This window comes from Callithrix jacchus, chromosome 2, assembly GCF_049354715.1.
Source record: "Callithrix jacchus isolate 240 chromosome 2, calJac240_pri, whole genome shotgun sequence".
Taxonomy (NCBI): domain Eukaryota; kingdom Metazoa; phylum Chordata; class Mammalia; order Primates; family Cebidae; genus Callithrix; species Callithrix jacchus.
The window spans coordinates 125,386,715-125,404,472 of record NC_133503.1 but is presented as its reverse complement, the minus strand read 5'-3'; the positions used below and the strand labels follow the sequence as shown (position 1 = coordinate 125,404,472).

General features: G+C 34.2%; 1 pseudogene; it reads left to right on the top strand.

The window, feature by feature from the left end:
• The first annotated feature begins 6,571 nt into the window (after positions 1-6,571).
• LOC100385772 (ubiquitin-conjugating enzyme E2 variant 1-like) lies at positions 6,572-7,008 on the top strand (annotated as a pseudogene).
• The last annotated feature ends 10,750 nt before the right edge of the window (positions 7,009-17,758 follow it).

The window sequence follows — 17,758 nt, the reverse complement described above, 5'->3', positions numbered from 1 at the left end:
GTGTGTAAACTCCATATCTATCTCACTCTTTGATTTATTTGAGTTTACATAGTTTGGTTTATGGGGAACCTGGGTAAGGAGCATATTCCAAACTCTTGGTATTATCCTCCCAATAGTCATAATAATAGTCCTCCTGGTGTGCTGTGCTTCTCTCAAAGGTTTTAAATGTTTGCATGCAGCCATCTCTAGAACATCAAATGGTTTCTCTTCAAATGGAATAACAAGAACTGAAAGAAATGTGGGACAATGAGGATGCCATAACCTATGAATGATGTGCTGAAATCAGACAAAACATGATGATATCAGAGAATGCCACTAAGGCCCTAAGTTTTGGTTACACTTCACCTAAGTGAGCTGACCAAAAAGGGGGAACATTTTTAAGACAAAATTATAATAGATCATTGTTTCAGGCTCAGCTCATCCACTACACCCAAACAGAACAAACCAAACAAAAATGGAGTTGCTTGGGCTAAATGTGACATAATCAAACTGAGACTTTAAGGAAACACATAGATATTAGACCAGAACAGACCAGGTTTTGTTTTTCTCATGTATACAGGACATTCCACCTTAAGGGGAAGTTCCCTCTACTCAGTGCTTGTCCCTACCTTTGGAAAATTCATTATTCTACTGTTTCCAAGTGGGTTTCAAGACTAAATAAGTACACTTACTATGGTGATAGTGATATCAATGACTAAAATTTTGGTCAATCTCTCTCACAAATTGAGAAAATAACCAAAAAGGGAAAATTGTTAAAGCAAACTAATTATGGCCTGAGAAGGACTTCATACTTTCACATTTCAGTCCTCGTGAATACAATGCAACCTAACTTAATAGGTAGCCAAGACTGAAAACCTAACTTGAGATTATATGCCTTAAAATAACTGAGTCTTGGTCAATCCCAGTGGCCATAATTCAGCCATTCATACACTACTAAGTGATCAAACCGTGTTCAAATAAAGCAAACACCAACCAGTAACCAATCTATACCTCACTTCTGATTTGTGTACATCATTTCCTTTTTTTTTTTTTTTTTGGTCTATAAATTTTCTTCCACTATGTGGCTGTGCTGGAGTCTCTTTGCATCTGCTGTGATTCAGGGGGATGCCCAATTAGTGAATAGTTCATTACTCAATTAAACTCCTTCAAATTTAATTGAGCTGGTTTTTCTTTTAAAAATACCAAAACAACACTGAAAAGACTAAAAATGAAACAGTCAAAAAAATAGGCAAAGATCCAGTGCTAAATAAAGCAGGTGATTATCTACTAGGTTAAATGGTATAAACAGGAAAAGAATTTGCTAGCATAATAAATTAAATATCAAGGACACAATGGGAAATCATCCAGCATACCAAGGACTGATTCTTATACTAAAATGAATCAGAAATTAAAATTATCTGAGAAGGATTTTAATACAATTTTTACAAAATTACTTCAGCAAGTGATTATAAACACTCAATTTAAAAACATATCATTTCAGAAGAGAAACAGAAGTTATAATAAAGAACCTAATAATTTTCCAACTGAAAGAATATAGAAATAAAAATACACTGAGCGAAATAAATGGAGGTAGTACAACTGAGATAGCAAAAAACAAAATCAGTGAACTTCAGTAGTAAACATCAAAGTTCACTCAATCTGAAAAAAAGAGATATAGACTAAAAAAGAGAAAGAACTCAGCTCTATGGGACAATAGCAAAAGTTTCAACATTCATATTATCAGAATCTAAGAATGAAAGGAGAAAAAATGTAAGAATAAAAGAAGAGCTTAAAAAATGCTTGAAACTCGACCTGGAATCAACCCAAATGCCCATTGATAATAGACTGGATTGGAAAAATGTGGCACATATACACCATGGAATATTATGCAGCAATCAGAAATGATGAGTTTGTGTCGTTTGTAAGGACATGGATGAATCTGGAAAACATCATCCTCAGCAAACTGACACAAGAACAGAAAATGAAACACCGCATATTCTCACTCATAGGTGGGTGATGAAAAATGAGAACACATGGACACAGAAAGGGGAGTACTAAACACTGGGGTCTATTGGGGGGAAAAGGGGAGGGCCAGTGGGAGGGGGAGGTGGGGAGGGATAGCCTGGGGAGAAATGCCAAATGTGGGTGAAGGGGAGAAGAAAAGCAAAGCACACTGCCATGTGTGTACCTACGCAACTGTCTTGCATGCTCTGCTCATGTACCCCAAAACCTATAATCCAATAAAAAATTAAAAAAAAAAATGCTTGAAACTCTTCGACTTTGGTGAAATATAAAAACACATTCATCTAAGAAGCTGAGAGAGTCTCAGACCCAAAGAAAACCACACTAATACACAAATCACGTGCTGAAATGTAGTCCCTAGTGCAGGAGGTGAGACCTGTTGGAGGTGATTGAATTATAAGAACAGTTTCTATTGGATGGTTTAGCACCATCCTCCTAGTGCTGTTCTCACAGTAAGAGTTCTCAGAAGGTCTCATTTTTTAAACAGTGTATGGCACCTTAATCCTTCTTTGCTCCTGCTCCAGCCATGTGATGTGCTTGTTTTGCTTCCCACCATGATTGTAAGTTTCCTGAGGCTTCCCGAGTAGTGGAGCAGAGGCCTGTATGCTTTCTGTAACAGCCTGCAGAACCATAAACCAATTAAACCTTTTTTATTTGTAAATTACTCCGTCTCAGGTATTTCTTTATAGCAGTGTGAAAACTAATACATGAGTTGTTTAAATATAGGAGTAAAGAGTTTATAGACTATTTTATAAGAAGTTAAAAAATTTACATAGTCTGCATATTAACAGTGAAATAACAAATTATATTTGTCAATATAAAAAGAGATTCATCTGTAAAAATTCATATTTCTTTCTTTGGACAGAATGTAATTGTCAACACAAATCTTGATTTTCTATTATTCTATTTCTAAATATTTTTCAAAACTGTCAGCTAGATTCCAACTATTTTTAGAGTTTAGTCTTTAGAGTGCGCCATTTCTATGTACATTTCTTTACCAGAAACTCAGAATAGAGAGCAGGCTGACCCCTACGTAAATAATTTGGCATTTACATAAATTTGGAGATTTATTTGAAAATTTAAATTATTAAAAATTTTAATAGGGCAACAAAGAAAATTATTTAGAGCTGGTGCTGACACTTTGAAGAGAAGATACTGGCATCAATAACTAAGGGTTGAAAGCCAATGCAATGAAATGATAATTGTGGCAATAACTATATTTGAAATTCTTAATTATCTGTAATCTAAGGAAATTATTTACCCTTCAAAATATACTGTCCTATAAACTGCTGTAATATGGCAGTCAATACTCTATTCTACTATGAATACTACTGAGAAGCATCACGTCACTACATTTTACCATGGCTAAGATACATTGCAAATCTAACTGGCTGTGTCACTAACATACATCTGTTCTTCCACTTGTTTCCAGAGAATTTATTTGTGTTTGTCTTCACCTAATAGTCAGCCATTTTACTTATGAAGAAAACGTGAAAAAAAAGTAAATGCTACAAAATATGGGAAATATGTCATGTACTCAACTCTTATCTCCACGTGAGTTGAGAAATGTCTATAGTTTGACAAAAATTTTCAACCAAGATGGAAAAAAGTCTTTCAGTCAAATGATGAGCAGGCCATATTCTTTCTCATCTATTTAAGAACTAAACTAGGTGTAGGACCACAGGAAGACATACTTTCTTTGATAGTAAGCACTGATATAATGTAGAACACATTTTTAATGGACTAGTATAATTTATCTTTAAAAATTTTACTAACAACTCCAAAAGCTTTTACTTTTAGTGTAAGCATCTGAGAGTAAATATGGTTAAAAGAAAAATAGTTATGAAAACAAATTTTGTAAATAGAATATGATTTGATGTGCACTGATACATTTATATACTTTCATCTTTACTGAAACAATTTTATGTACTATTTTTAAACAAGAAAATTTACCATAAAATTTAAAATTTATTTTAGATTCATTTACACTAATTGTTGAGAAATCAATACATTTATACAAAAGAGAAGAAAATTTAGGTTTTAATTTTATTTTCACTAATACAAACACACACACACACACACACCCCATGCATGTTAATATAGTTATTTATATTTTGATAGCATGACAAATTTTTAATATAATAGCCCAAAATTTAATATTGGGAAATTGCTCAGTAGATGTAGAAATGAGGAGTACATGTGAAAACTGACAGTCAGTGTTAATCATTTAAAGCTCAAAACTATTTCAAAAGTATGTTTAAAACTTGGTTAAACTTTTAAAATTATTTTACAGACAGGCTTTCTTAAGTACTTGACAAAGATCATGTACTTCTTGTTAAAGTCTTTAGCTCGAACACCTTATGCAATGCCAGAATGCCAGCGGTCAGAAGAAAAATGCAACTCTATACATTTATGAGATAAAAGTCTGATAAAAGACAATATGCAAGTGCTGCACAGAGGCTATAAAAAAATGTGAAATTGCCTCCTTACCTTTCTCATACATCTCTTTCTTTAGCACCTGTCCCTAACTTATCAAAGGTCTGATTGTCTCTTACATTCAGAGGACTTATCAGAGGAAGACTTGTTATAAAACTTTATTGAGATTATCAACATTCGAGATGAACTCCATGCTTCCTCTTTATGTCAACACCAAGTAACTCTCAATTATGAATATTGTAGATGGTGGGTGAAATCACTTTTTGAGAGACCCAAACAAACTAGAGCCTGGAGAACATGAAGCAAGAGGGCTCATGCATGCATGTATAAGATAAAGACTGTCTCAAGGACTTTCTAAAACAACCTTATGATAATTATTTTTCTTAAAAACTGCAGCAATTCGGAGAAAGATGCTCATGAAAATCCATCTGCCCAATAATGGCATTTCTGTCCATGAAATAATGCTTTTCTGATTTTTGAGTCTCTGAAACCAATGAACTCTATTTCCAAGCAGCTTAAGTAAACCTATTATTTTGCCAGTAAAAGTCTCTCTTTACTTTCCCCTCTTCAGATGGATATATGGCTTGCCACAGATATACATTTTAGGTTATAGTTATCATTTGTAATTCCCAAGTACATTAAACGTATTTGGAGATTTTTGTATGTGACTTTTTTGGTTGATATACTTTGGGTTAAATGACTTAGGGCTATCTCTGATTTCCCTGCCTCTTTTACACCATGAATATGAGTAATTAAATAAGTTTTCCATATGCTGTAAAGGCTTATGCATCCATCTGTTACGAAAGAGAGAAAAACCTAGATTTCCCATTCCACATAATAGTATCATTTTGCTTATAAACTTTATTGTTCAAAAGGTACTCTGGCTTATCTTCAAAGGTAAATTTAAATCTTCAAAGCAAAATCTGTTATTTTTAGACGCATATAATTTACTGATAGAGATATCTTTTTTCTCTTATAGGATGTTTAGTAAAAATGAAGACTTTTCTGAGACTGACTTTAGGACTACAGAATTGTAATCTTTGAGACTGGGTAGCAGAGACATTATTAACACGTTATTAAAGCAATCTGAGTAATTTATTTGAAGATTACTGATTTGGAGTAGAGTTTCCCAAAATATGAAAACTCAAGTTTAAACTAGGTTGTACAGGACAAGCATTGATTTTACTACTTTTGAATATTAGTAACATCCATTAAAAGAAAATATTAACATATGCATTTTATTTGACAGAAGTGTTCTAAATTTTTCACATATTTTTCAACAATGAAAATGTAACCTCAGATCTCTGATTGCAAGGAGTGAAATGTTGCATTCTGTAATTCTAGGATTCTTTGGCTCTCCATTTTTTCTTGCACATGTAGTAACTTTTTGGCATAGCTTCTTGGAGAACCCAGTTAATTTAATTCCAAAATATGCTAATAAAACAGATGCTGTAATATCTTTATTTTATATACTATGCATATACTACTATTTAAAGAAAAGTGCTCAAAGTCAAAGATTTAGCAATTGGGAGAGAAAATATTCAAACTTAAACTATTTGGCTTTGAAGTATATACTCTTAAAGAAAACATTACAATAACTATTTGTCAGTTAAAATTAAAAAAATGAAAATAAAGAATATGCTTTACTGTATTGTTTTGGTGTATATTAAAATATGAAATAACTTTGAAATGTGACTGAATTTACAGTATATTTTAGTGATGACGTAATATATTTTAAAAAATAATTATTTAAGGAAATTAATAATGCAAAAAATAGAAATGGCTAGTGGGTAATTAGACATATATGATGGATATAAAAACAATTGTGAAGAGTCCCTAAATGACTGAATTTTTAAAATTAGACTTTGGAAGATAAATATATATATTCTAATAACAATTTGAGTATTGAGTTCTACCACTCTTAATGACAGAATAACTTGTATATGATAATTATAAAATATTTAAAAAGTGATTTAAAGCATCATAAACAAACTGGGCAAATTATAAAAAGGATTTAATTCTTGGAAGAGAACAACAACACTGGAATTTTTTATCTGACATCAAGCCCAAATCAATGTTTCAAGTATTATCTGGAAAAAAAAAAAAAAAAAAAAAGAAGCGGCAGCAATGCAAGATGGCAGCTTCTGCAGGCTTGGGAGTAAAAGTCACAATTTCCAACTTTTGGAAGAACTTGAAGAAGGTTAGAAAGGAGTAGAAGATGGCACAGTTAGCTAGGGTCTTGAAGATGATGAAGACATGACACTTATAAGATGGACAGGGATGATAATTGGGCCTCCAAGAATAACTTATGAAAACTGAATATACAACCTTAAAATAGAACATGAACCTAAATACCCAGAAGCACCCCCCTTTGTAAGATCTATAACAAAAAATTAATATGAATGGAGTTTATGGTTCTAATGGAGTGGTGGACCCCAAAGCCATATGTGCTGGCAAAATGGCAGAATTCAAATCATCAAAGTTATCCTGCAAGAGCTTTGGTGCTTACTGATGTCTAAAGAAAATATGAAACTCCCTCAGCCACCTGAAGGACAGTGTTACAACAATTAATCACGAAGAAAAACCACAGACCCTTTTCCTTCTCCACCATTTGATTTAAGCAGTCTTCATCTTCTGTAATAGTAAATTTTCTAGATATGTCTTATAGATCTCAAGGTACTGGAAATGAACCTCTCATTCAAAGGAAGTTTATCTGAAGATACTGTAAATGATACCATTTTTTTGTCCATTTGAAATACATAAGTTGTGCTATAACAAATCATCCTCTCATGTGTAACCACTGTCCACGTAGTTCAATTTTCGGGATCAAGAAAGTCAGTTTAAATTGATTCCCATCATAACTGGTGAGGCTCATCTAACTCAACTGTGAAAAGACACATCACACAATCAGCTTGCTGCCTGGTGTCTCTGCCTTCCCGCCTTAGCCTCCTGCCTCCCATCCTCCCTGCAACAACAACCCTCTAGCCTGGGAGCTTGTTAGGATAGATGTGAAAGCTTCAGGTCACAGACCGTGGAACTACTGTTGGGTGTGTGGGGTGCTTTGCCTGCATCCCTGGTTTCTTTATATCTTGAATGAAGCCCCTTCCAAACCATCGTCCTGTCACCATGCTCGTCCAGTACCTCCCTTGTTCGAAGCATAGATTGTAACCCCTCCACCTCGCTCTGAGATTGGCCTTCAATGAAAAGTTTAGGGCATTCCTTATATCTTTCCTCCCCTACCTTTACTGAGGGGTGCTGCTTTTTCTTCCCTCCTCCTCAAGTTCCTTTTTGCACTATCACAACCCCAGCAACTTCCATGACATTTTTGGCCAGGAGCCATCAGGTAAGCTTGGAAAGAGTCTCTGCCCTCCCTTGTTTACTTTTGGAACCATACTTATCCACTCTCCAGTAGCCTGGGAAATGAATATTGGGTCCTAAGCCCTGCCAACCTCTGCTGTCATCAGCTGATGGGTTTTTAGCTCAGGTTTTGATAAGGTAGAAAGAATAGTCACCAGAGTTACTCAGACCTGCGAGGTCTCAGAGTCCTTGGTGGTTGAACTTGGAGAAAGACCACATGAAGACACTTGTAAGCACACGTGATCCCTCTGAATTGTTTTACTTTTCTGTAATTGCTTTTGCTTTTGAACATTGAAATAAGGCTGAGCATGGTGACTCATGCCTGTAATCTCAGCACTTTGGGAGGTGGAGGCAGGAGGATCATGAGGTCAAGAGATTGAGACCATCCTGGACAACATGGTGAAACCCTGTCTCTACTAAAAATACAAAAATTAGCTGGGCGTGGTGGCACACACCTGTATTCCCAGCTACTCAGGAGGCTGAGGCAGAATTGCTTTAACCCAGGAAGCGGAGGTTGCAGTGAGCCGAGATAGTTGCAGTGAGCCATTGCACTCCAGCCTGCCTCCTGGTGACAGAGTGAGACTCTGTCTAAAAAAAAAAAAAAAACAAAAAAAAAAAACAATTGAAGTTTTAAACAGGGCTTTCATTTAGTAATCCTTGCAATCAGTTGGGGTATGTTTTGGAATCAGACAAATGGAACAAAAAGAACCTGGAATCCAGTGCATGTCTTGGTTTTGGTGCTGCTGCTGCTTCTCCAGATCATCAGCAGGAATTAAAAAAGAATCTGGTGTGCACAGCAGATCCCCGAAATTAGCAGGCTTGACCTCCTGGCAAATTGTTGCATCTCTTACTTTCTGTTCAACCACTAAATGTTGAAATGTGGATGCATACGAAAATAAAAGCAATTTATTGTGTTAAAAATATCAGTTAACTGGAATGAAGTATCATAACGCAGACTTTAAGGAGACCACAGCATCTAGTAAATGAGGAGTGGTCCTAGAAGAGAGAATCATGGATTAATGGTCTTAAACTCTGAGTATAAATCTGCCTAAATTTTGAAGTGCCCCCTAGAATAATATGTTCAAACATTAACAGTAAAACTATTGTATTTTAACATGTAATGTGAGAAACAAATTACAAATTTTTTGAAAGGTTAACATTAACCTAAAATTTACCCAATGAAAGGAGATATCATTTTAAATCTGATTAAATTAGTTGTGTTCTATAACAAAGGAACAAACAAACAAGCATACAACTCTGGAGAAATATGACAGAATCTAAGGTCTCAACAACAAAGAGAAAGGACATCCATAATATTCAGAACACAATACAGCAATATGCGGCATACAAATAACCAGAAAAATTTGGCCCATTGTCAGGAGAAAACAATCAAATTGAATAATTAGAAAATATATCAGTAAAATTTATCTACTAATAATTGCAAAAATAGAGGTTAGAAATTTTGAAAAGAAACAAGGTTTTTAGAGATCTGCAGAAAAGTATCAAAAGATCAAAAATATATGTTTTTTGTTTTCAAGGAGATAGAGAATGAGTGGAAAATATAGTTTTAGTTATTTGAAAGTAATATATTTACAGATTCAACAAGTTGAGCAAACACTAATCAGGACTAAATTAGTAAAAATTGTGCCTAGGTACGTCATTATCAAATTGCTGCAAAACAAAGATAAATAGAAAATTTTAAAAGCAATCAGGGAATAAGAAAGAAACAGGCACACAATACATATGGAGTAACAATGATTTAAGTGTCTGCTGACTTATTGTCCAAAACTGTGTTTGCATGTCAATGAAGCAGCATCTATATACTTTTAAAGGGCAAAACATCAACCCACTATTCTATATCCATGACAAATATAATTTAATAAAGATGGCATAAAAAGATATATTCCTACAAAAATATAACTAAGAATGTGTTAGCAGTAGACCTACACTAATAGCAATGTTAACTGAATGGAAATAGATGTGATATGGGTAATTCAATGTAGGTAGAAAAAACTAGAATTTGAATTTATGCATTTATCCTGTTTTCTTTTAAATACACATGATTAAGTTAATATGTAACCTCAAATCATGGAATCTGTAACACATGTAGATTCAATACATACAAAATAGGGTAACTGAATTATAAGGTTTCACATGTTCTTCATTTTAGGTGATATAGTACTTATTAACTCTAAGCAGAATGAAAAGTTTTAGTAACAGATATTATAATTGCTGGGAAATCTCTACATACAATGAAAATAATTGTAGTTATAAATCCAATAAATCTCAGAGAAAAAATTTACGTTCACACACATATTTATACATGTGTTCACAAAAAAATTTATTCAGATTAGTCCCATAGTGGAAACAACCCAGATATCTTGTGATAGTTGAATTTTTAAACAAACTGAAATTTATCCCTGCAATAGACTATGACTCAGTATTAACAAGGAAATTACTATGGATACACTTAAAATTTTTATTTTCTAGAAAATTATACTGAATGAAAAAAACAAGAAAATCTCCAAAAGATCACATACTGCAATATCTAGGTATAGCACTCCTGAAATGATAAAATTATAGAAATAGAGACGAAAGAGAAACAAATCAGAGACTGACTGAAGTCAGGAATAGGAGAGGATGGTGAAAGAGATTTTTGTGTAGCTTTAAAAAGCTAACCAGGAATATCTTTGATGATGGAACTGTTTGGTATATTGACTGTATCAATATTAATATCTTGATTTTAATATTGTAATATAGTTTATAAGATGCTATAATTTTTGGAAACTAACAAAGGATACAAGGAACTTTTGTATTATTTCTCAAACTATATATGAATAAGTATTTACCTCAAAAAAAAAAACTTAGTTGAAATTTTTAAAGCATAAACTTGTACTGGTGAAAAAATAAGCCAATAGAAGAATGTAAATAAAATTCTAAAAACAACATCTGCTAATTTCAGAAGAGGCAGAAATGAAGAAAAGGAGAAATAAAAAATGGTTGAGACAAATGGCAGACCTATATTCAATTGCATATTTATATGAATATAAATGGACTATAAAGGGTATAAATATCAGAAAGCAAAAAGTAAGATTGTCTGTATTTGCAGAGATTCTTTGTAAGAAAAATCCTATGTAATCTGCAAAACAAATACTAGTTTATAAATAGAAATAGAAGCACAGAATCATAAGAGAAGATAAATTTATGACCTTACAAGGCTATTTTAGAACATTGTCTAAACTGATTGAACAAATTAAAATCTCATGAACAGTAAATAGCAAACAAAAAGTCCTATCAATCTAATGCTTTTAAAACATTGACAATTTAAAACGTTGAAGTTCTATCTGTTGAATGAATGGGAAATATGATTTTGATTTACATTTGCTTGATTCCTAGTGGGGCTGATCTACTCTTTGCAATCATATTAGCCCTAAATGTTTCTTTCTCTGAAGCACAACATGTTCCTGTGTTTAACTTAGAAAATGTTGATACTTACTTATTCCCAAGAACAGGATACACTTTTACAGAAATTCTATATATACTTGAGAAAATATGCACACTTAAATTTTTATATCTATTGTCATATTTCCTATATTAGACTCATTAATGTAATATTTAAGTGTTTTTTACCTTTGCTTTTATCCTGCTCTGTTTTAGCTATAATTAAAAAAAGAGAAATAATATGAGTCTCCCAATATGACACTGGATATGTTTAATTTTCCCCTACAGTTTTAATTTACAAATTAAATTTTGTTACATTTATTTTGAATTTGTTTTATTAGATACACAAATATTTTAAATTGCTTAATCTTCTTGATGAACTGCCCTTTCTATTATTATATACTGATTCTTTTAATTTTAATGATTCTTTTCATCTTAAACCAAATAAATACCAAATATATTTACCATTTGCTTCATGTATGCTATAGCCTTAACTTCTTCCAGTTCTCAGAGGAAATGCTTTCAGCTTTTCCCCATTCAGTATTATGTTGACTGTGAGTTTGTCATAGATGGCTTTTATTACATTCAGATGTATAATTGCATGCTTAATTTTTGTTTTGATCCAATGCTCATTCATCTTGTATGCTGATTTTGCTGAGAGTTTTAATCATATAGCAATCCTGGATTTTGTCAAATGCTTTTTTCTGTGTCTATTGAGATGATTATATAATTTTTGTTTTTAATTCTGTTTATATGGTGTGTCACATTATTGAGTTGCATATGTTAAACCAACCCTGCATTCCTGGTATATAATGAACTTAATTATGGTAGATTATCTTTTTGAAATGTTGTTGGATGTGGTTAGCTAGTATGTCACTAATGAATTTAGCATTTGTGTTCGCCAAGGATATCAGTCTGTAATTTTCTTTTTTGGATATGTCCTTTCCTGGTTTTGGTATTAGGGTGATGCTGTCTTCTTAGAATGAATTAGGGCAGGTTTCTTCTTTCTCTGTCTTGTGGAATAGTGTCAAAAGTACTGGTACCATTTTTTCTTTGAATATCTACAGGACCAGACAGCTGTGAATCTGTCTGGTCCTGTACATCTTTTCGTTGGTAACTTTTTAATTACAATTTCAGTCTTGCTGTTTGTTTATTCAGAGCATCTAATTTTCCTGATTTGAGCTAGGAGGGTTGTATTTTTCCAGGAATTTTTTCATCTCTTCTAGGTTTTCTAGTTTATGTGCATAAAGGTGTTCATTCTAGTCTTGAATTATCTTTTGTATTTCAGTAGTTTTCATTGTAATATCTCCTGTTTCATTTCTTAGTGAGGCTATTTGGATAACTTTCTTGGTTAACCTTGTTAATGGTATATCAATTTATTGACCTGTTCTAAGAAACAGCTTTTTGTTTCATTTATCTTTTTGTTGTTTTTTTGTTGTTCATTTGTTTCAATCTCATTTAGCTTTGCTCTGATCTTTGTTATTTCCTTTCTTCTAGCTTGTAGGGTTTCTGCTGAGAAACCTGCTGTGAATCTGATAGGTTTTCTTTTATAGGTTATGTGGTGCTTGTGTCTCGCAGCTCTTAAGATTCTTTCCTTTGTCTCAACTTTGGATAACCTGATTACAATGTGCTTAGGTGATGAACTTTTTATGATAAATTTCCCAGGAATTCTTTACAGTTTTTGTATTTGGATGTCTAGGTCTCTAGCAAGGCTGGGGAAGTTTTCAATTATTCCCCCAAATATATTTTTCAAGCTTTTAGAATTATCTTTCCTCAGGAACACTGATTATTCCTAGGTTTGACCATCTAACATAAGCCCAGACTTCCTGGAGTCTTTGTTCATATTTTCTTATTCTTTCTTTCTTTCTTTATTTTTTTATTTTTATTTTGGCTTTGTTGTATTGGGTTAATTCAAAGACCTTGTTTTTGAGGTCTGAATTTCTTTCTTCTACTTGTTCAATTATATTACGGGGACTTCCCAGAGCACTTTGCATTTCTGTAAGTTAGTCTAATGTTTCCTGAATTTTTGATTTTTTTTTCTTTAAGCTCTCTATTTCCTTGAATACTTCTTCCCTCACTTCTTGTATCATTTTTAAAATTTCCTTGCATTGGGCTTTGCCTTTCTCTGGCCTTCCAGATTAGCTTAATAACTAACCTCCTGAATTCTTTTTCAGGCAAATCAGGGATTCTTCCTGGTCTGGATCTATTGCTGGTGAACTACTGCAATCTTGTGGGAGGGGGTGGATTTTGAAGAGCCTTGTTCTGTCATATTACCAATGTTGGTTTTCTGATTCCTTTTCATTTGGCTAGGCTCTCTCAGAGGGAATGTGTAAGGCTAAAGGCTGTTTTTTCAGATTCTTTTGTCCCATGCACTGTTTCGTCTTTTCCTATGGATTTGGCTTCCTATGAGCCAAACTGCAGTGATTGTTGTCTCTCTTCTGGGTCTAGCCAGCCAGCAAGTCTACCCAGCTCTGGGTTGGTACTGGGGATTGTCTGCATAGAGTCCTGTGATGTGAACTATTTAGCGGTCTCTGAACTGTGGATATCAGTGCCTCTTCTGGTGGAGGTGTCAGGGGTTGCAATGGACTCCATGAGGGATATCTTTGGTGGTTTAATGCTCTGTTTTTATGCTGGTTGGCCTCCTGCTGGGAGGTGGTACTTTCCAGAGAGCATCAGCTGCAACAGGATGGAGAAGGACCGGCAGAGGCTGTGGCCCTAGAATTCCCAAGATTATGTGCTCTTCATCTTCTGCTACGAGGGTAGGAGGGAAGGACCATCAGGTGCAGGCAGGGCTAGGCGTGTCTGAGCTCAGACTTTCCTTGGGTGGGTCTTACTGTGGCTGCTGTGGGGATTGGAGGTGAGTTTTCCAGGTCATTAGAGTTGTGTACCTAGGAAAATTATGGCTGCTTCTTTTGTGTCACGCAGGTTGCCAGGGAAGTGGAGGAAAATCACTGGTCACAGGACACACTCAGCTCCGACGCAAACTAAAGGGCTAGTCTAACTTTCACCATGTCCTCCCTGTCTCCTCTAGCAGCCCAGAATCTGATTACAGCAGTAGGTGAGACAAGATTGAGAACTTGCCCCAGGCTACCCGCCTCCCATCTGTGAGAGCAAAGGGCTTGGTTCTTTCCCATAATGTGGAGTCTGCGCACTAGATTTGTGTTCTCCTCCAAGTTCTGGCCAGGAGGCTTCTCGTCCCATTCAAATTATTACAAAGTTTATCGACAGATTTCCCCTTTCCCCCATAGAGTTTTAGCTCTCACTTCTCTGGCCACCTCCTGATGGATCCCTGTTGTGTCAGGAAAGAATGGCCTCCTTGGGGACCCAGCAAGTTCCAAGAGCCTTTCTGCTGCTTCCTTTACTCCTGTATTTTGCTTGGCTCTCTGAATTGACTCAGCTCCAGATAAAGTCAGAAACTTCTCCCGCAAACAGACTTTCAATTTCTGCAGTGGGAGGGGAGGAGTGTTCAGGAGAGGAGGCTCTACGTTTCCCACTTCCACTGTTGGGGTACTCACAGTACTTGAGGTATCTCCCATGTCCTACTGGAGCAGTCCACTTCCTTCAGAGGATCTGTGGGTTCTCTTGAGATTGATGGTTTGTTCTTGCAATTCTGGAGCTAAAATTCACCACGCAAGCCTCCACATGCTGCTCTCTCTGGAGCTGCAATCTAGTTGTCCCTTCTGTCTGCCCTGATGATCCTAGAGGTTCAGGAATTTTTATGAGAATTCATTATTTCTGGAATCTAGTTGTTGTGGAGCTGAGACATTCCTCAGTTCTCCAAGTTACTCATATGCCCATAAGAAGAAGCAATATAAACAACATAAAAATGATACTTCTAAATATTTTTATCCTACAAAAGCATGCATTAGATGGCAGTGAGTTATGTGAGTCTGTAATTAATATAAACTATTTTATTTTTCTTTTTGGTGGAGAATAGAGATGAAGTAAAGGGTAGAAAACTAGGAAAATAAGTGCTTTATACAATTCATAGAGAATAGCACACAGATTTTTACTGATGATTAGGTAATAGAATGGGAGTATTAAGGGAGACATGGGATTAATTTGCTGTCAATTCCCAAATGAGTGTGCATTTACAGTTACAGTATGGGTCTTGAGTATCTCAATTCCCAGATGTAATGTCTATGGTTTTTTTCTTTCTTTGTTTGCTTTTAAGCTGCCAAAGTATCAGCTTGAGTTTATGGCTCTGGCTTGGAATTTCTTCTCTGTCTCTGATATTTGGGGTTCTAAAAGTTTTCTTTCTATGTCTACTATAACTTAATGTATTTCTGAATTTTGTTATATTTTATTTAGCGTTTAATGTTGGAATTAGAACAGAATCAACTCAGCCTAAAATATAGCAGAAATAATGGATACATACACATATAAAATTTTCATAATTATTATTTTTAAAATCTGAACATAGAATGTCAAATTATACTACTTAATTCATAACGTACTAAAATCTTAACTTTCCCTCTTTTGTTGTTCATCCTATAATATGTACCAAATTATTAACTTTATAATTGCTTTTAATTTATTGTACATATATATTTATTTAAACTAGGTAGTGACATTTTGGACCTGAAGATGTTTTAACTTATATAAGTTTTATTTTGCTGTAGATTTCCTAATGCATTTTGCAAAAAACTCACACTTCTTAAGATCAATTTAGGTCATTGCTGTATATCTACTTCAATGTTTTAGCCTGCTCATATAATACCTTTGTAAGTATTCAGTAATTTTGTCTAATCCATTATCTCTGTATTGAACACTGACCTGCTTTTTCTAACTTTGCTTGGTTTCAAATAAATGCATATGAGCTATGCAATTTTAAGTTTTGCTTTAATGTGTCCCACCAATTTTGATTAGAATATATTTTATTTATTTTGAAGTTTTGGCTATTTTCCTTTTAATTTATATCAGTAGTCAACATTTTCTTTAGAGACCGATAATAAATTTTTTTTTTATTTCTCTATTACAATTACTCCAGTCTTTCATTGTAGCATGGAAGCAACATAAGAATACATTAAAAGTGGGTGTGGTGAAATGTGGCACTTTTTGAGTACTATGGTCTGAATATGCTCCCAGATTCATGTGCTGAAAACCTCACTCTCAATGCAACAGTATTGGGAGGTGGGACTTTCTGGGAGGTGTTTAGGTCATAAGGGTTTTTCCCTCGTGAATGGATAAATGCCCTTATAAAGTGGCTTGGCAGAGTGAATTTGTCCCATTTTTGCCCTTTCACCTACTGCCATTTGAGCACAGAGAGCATCTCTTTTCCATAGGACAGCATTCCAGACTCCCTTTTTGAAGCAGAGAGCAGCCCTGACCTAATAATAACACATTGGCCTTGTGCTATATAACTTCTAGAACCGTGAGTAATAAATCCCCCTTCTTTATAAATTACTCAGTCTGTGATATGTTATGACAGCAGCACAAAATAGATTAAGACAGTGGGCCACAAACTGTAGTTTGCCATTGCCCAGATTTTATTTTAAGCTGAAGCAAGCAAATTAAAATTTAAATTTCAATACCATATTACACCTTTTCCCAAATATGCACACCTTAGCATGTTCAATATTTTATTTATTTATTTATTTATTTATTTACTGGTAGCTTTCACTCTTCTTCCACTTCTTGCCACATAGGTATTATCACAAATGTAACCTCAGGCAAATATATACTGTTTATAAAAATGGCTACTAATTGTTAATTTCCATAGTCTACAAAGCCTTTTTTGCAAGTATTTATTTTCTAAATATTGTCTATTTTTTGTTACATTCTGAAATTCTCCATGCCTATGGTTATATTTATTGTGCATGCACATTAAGTAATAGTTCAGTTGGATGTAAAAATTGTAGTTTAATGTTATCTTCCTTCAAAATGCTAAACATATTATGCAATACTCTTTCTCTTGTGCATTGTTTCTAAAAAGTATGATGTAAATATAATTTTTTATTATGTGTGTGGTGCTCTATTTTTCTGTGATAAGCATAATAATGGCTCTCAAATATGTCCTTACCCTAATCATTGGAACCCATACATTTATATTACATGGTCAAAGATAATTAAGGTTGTAGATGTAATAAAGGTTGTTAATTAGGTCACAGAGATGGAAAAATTATTCTGGATCATACGGGCTTCAAGGGTCCTTAAAAGTAGAAGAGGGAGGGAGAAGAATAAGACAGGGTTCTTGGTGTGCAAATAACTTAACGTGCCATTACTGACCTTGTACATGAAAGAAATAGGCAACAGGGCAAGGAATGTAGATAGATTCTAGAAAAGCAAGAAAATGGATTACCCTAAGAGCCTTAGGAAGAACTGTAAATCCTATCAACACCTTAATTTTCACTCAGTAAAACATGTCAGATATCTGAATGCCAGAACAATAAGATAATAATTATGTGTTGTTTCATCTTACTAAGCTTGTAAGTGATTACAGCAACAATAGAAAATTAATATAGCTTCCAATAATCTACTAGTTTCCCAGCCATTGATGTTAGGAAAATTTATTATAACATTT